This window comes from Citrus clementina, unplaced genomic scaffold (genome assembly GCF_000493195.1).
Source record: "Citrus clementina cultivar Clemenules unplaced genomic scaffold, Citrus_clementina_v1.0 scaffold_1626, whole genome shotgun sequence".
Lineage (NCBI taxonomy): Eukaryota > Viridiplantae > Streptophyta > Magnoliopsida > Sapindales > Rutaceae > Citrus > Citrus x clementina.
In genome coordinates this window covers 177-3,598 of record NW_006262918.1, presented here as the reverse complement: position 1 = coordinate 3,598, position 3,422 = coordinate 177, and the positions used below count along the sequence as shown (strand labels likewise).

The window sequence follows — 3,422 nt, the reverse complement described above, 5'->3', positions numbered from 1 at the left end:
TGTAAGTTTCTATTCCTTGGTAATCAAAGCCCAAAGATCTATGAACTAGCCCATGCTTGACCAGCCAAGCAGACAAACGACCCTGCATCTTTTTTATCTCTCCCACATTTTGATTTCGATAAATATTTCACATTTACGATGAATTTTTGGAATTTATGAAGATTAATTCGCTCTTTCTTATTCTGTACAAATGAATCCTCCTGCCTAATTAATGAATTCGGGGGAAGATACTGAACTTTTGTATTTGAAAAAGGTTTCAGGCGGGATTTCTGACGTAGATGGTGGTTGATAAAGTAATCCTTGATCATAATTTCCAGTATTAGTACTGCATACAACACGAAACTTGTGATTGGTAGTAAAAGTAAACGAGCGATTCTCCCGTTGCAATCGAATTCGATCTTCATAGATTTCTCGAGATATTTTCTTACGAAGTTTTGTTATGGCATCTATAACGGCCTCTGGTTTAGGCGGGCAACCCGGCAAATAAACATCCACGGGAATTAGCTTATCAACTCCTCGAACAGTACTATACGAATCGGTACTGAACATCCCCCCTGTAATTGTACATGCTCCCATAGCAATAACATATTTTGGTTCAGGCATTTGTTCATATAATCTCACTAAAGAAGGAGCCATTTTCATTGTTACTGTACCAGCTGTTAAAATTAGGTCCGCCTGTCTAGGGCTCGATCTTGGTACCAGCCCATAACGGTCAAAATCGAACCGCGAGCCGATTAATGAAGCAAATTCAATGAAACAACAACTGGTACCATAAAGAAGCGGCCATAAGCTGGAGAGTCTTGACCAATTTGAAAGATCGTTTGATGTAGTTGAAATAAATGAATTTGGGGTTGTTCGATCAAGTAAGGAAAATTCAATAGAATTCATAATTCTCTCAATGTTATTTTTTTTTTTTTTTTTTTTTTTACTTTTTTGCTATTGTCTGAATATTCAGAAACTAAGACCACTCTAATGCTCCTTTTTCCCACCCCTAAACTAAACCACCATTTAAGATAAACCTGAAAATGGAAGCTTTTATAAATACGGTACCCCCAATACATCAAAACTCATTGTCCATGGATAAAGAAAAACGGTTTCAACATCAAAAACAACAAAAACTAGAGCAAACATATAATACCGGATTCGAAATTGTAACCAAGCATCGCCCATTGGTTCGATACCCGATTCATAACTAGAAAGTTTCTCTGGCCCTTTGTTAATCGGGGCTAAAACTGCGGAAATTAGAAATGCCAAAATAGGAATAACGCTTGATATTATTAGAAATGCCCAGAAAATATCATATTTGTAAAGCAGAAACATAGCCAAACTCCTATGAATGTGGAAAATAGACCAAATTTGTCGATGCAAATTGGAATTCATTGTCAAGTCATCGATAATTGGTTAATCAAAACAACAATTCATTTTGATCGAACCGCAAAGTTTCGTTTGTTTGTTGTGATGTCTCGTTTTAAGATTTCTCGATTGGAATCCTATTTTCATTACACTTCCTTCGATTTTATTTCAATATAGTATAAATCTCTTATACAAACAAAACAAACAAAACCCTTTTGCGTTCACCGCGCTTCGGACTTGTCTAAATCAAAGGAAGTCAAAAGAAAATTCGAATTTTTGTTTCGAATTTCGAATTCGAATCTTCGAAATTCAATCGATTTTGATTCTATTCTCAATATATAGAATATTTTCTGTTTCTGAATTATGTTTATGAAAAGCTATTCGTTTTTCAAACGCTGAGGTGTCAACAAATACAGTAATCCGTTCCTATATCCATGCGACTTACTATTCCATTTGAGTTGGGTTACGTCGGCGTCTCCCCGGATTCGTGTCATGATTTTGACTCCCGCAATTCACCAAAAGTAGGTGAGTATACCAAGAAAGGAAGTATCAATAACTCTTTGATTGTGATGGAACAGGAAAAGAGGCAAATCCATATGGAATTCCCATACGAAGATTATTATTATTAATTATTGAAGAAAGAAAAATGGGTTTGTTTAGCCGAATCCGAGATTCTAAAAAAAAAATAGCGATTAAATCCATTGAAATGCGCTTTTGTTTTCATTTCAGTTTGATGTTCTGCTCGGAACGAGCTCCCTCCGAGCGAGCTTTTGGGTTTTGGGAATGATTTGATTTCGATGAACCACAAGCAACCCCCAGCGACCAGTTCCAAACAACAAAAATACAATGAATGAGGAAATGAAAACTATACAATTTTTGTGTTTCTGTATTTCCATTTTGATTATTATTATTTGAGATTAGTATAGGGCTATACGGACTCGAACCGTAGACCTTCTCGGTAAAACAGATCGAACTAATTCTTATAAAAATGATTCGAACTCTTTCAAAGACCCAACATGCATTTTTTTTTTTTTGCATTGGGCTCTTTCATTAACTGATAGAAATATCAGTTAGTCTACCATATTTTTTTCTTGACAGAAAAATAAGGAAATGGCTCCATGTGCTCTAATTCATTATTTGGATTCGGATATAGGAGCACTCCCAAAGTGTTTCAAAGAAGGGTTATCTTGACGTAGGTCTGCTTATGGCCTAGATCAACCTAAACGAAATGGAGTCTCTATCATCCTGATTAAAGAATCACATATGAAACTTCATACGCCTTAAGGTTCATAGAACGAAAAGAGAATTTTTGAGGTCCTTATACTCATTATGCCTAGCATTGAATAGACTAGGTATTTACCTTATCAATCTTTCAAATCGATGATGGATTCTATTTGGTTCCTAAAAGGGCACCCGAATCGGACCGATCCATTTGTCAGGCTATTGTTCTCTTGTTTTGTTCCCTACAAGCCACGGAGTCAGACATTAATTTCTCAAAAAGATCAATTCTTTTGATTGCATGATGGACTCCTCTGAAAAACATTGGCGCACGTGTAAACGAGGTGCTCTACCTAACTGAGCTATAGCCCTTGTCCTTGTGATACATATTTTATCATATTATGTAGATAATTTCTTGTCAAGATGAATATTCCATGATCCCACACCATATCTCTTTGATCTTTTGGATTGGTATTGCTTAGAAGTCCTATTAGATTTATACTCCATCGATGGGATGTGATGGGTCTCTTTTTGTTTTTTGTTATAATGATAAATGACCTACTTAACTCAGTGGTTAGAGTATTGCTTTCATACGGCGGGAGTCATTGGTTCAAATCCAATAGTAGGTAGAAATTATTAGATACCACGGCCAATGGTATCTAATAAGTTTTTCTACTCACCTTTGTTTATTGATTTTGTATCTTTTCTATCCGATTCAATTTGATTTTCGAATTGAAACCTTTTTCCTTCCGTCAGAATCCGATTCCACTTGATTGAATTTAATTGGATTCAATTGGCAGAATCAAAATAGGGGTATAAACAGAAATTCGTTGGATTATTCTATTCGGGCG

The 3,422-nt window shown here is 35.7% G+C and overlaps 1 non-coding gene across 1 annotated transcript; it reads left to right on the top strand.

The window, feature by feature from the left end:
• The first annotated feature begins 3,127 nt into the window (after nt 1-3,127).
• On the top strand, nt 3,128-3,200 carry TRNAM-CAU. The gene has a single exon. It is a non-coding gene; the product is annotated as a tRNA-Met (tRNA).
• The last annotated feature ends 222 nt before the right edge of the window (nt 3,201-3,422 follow it).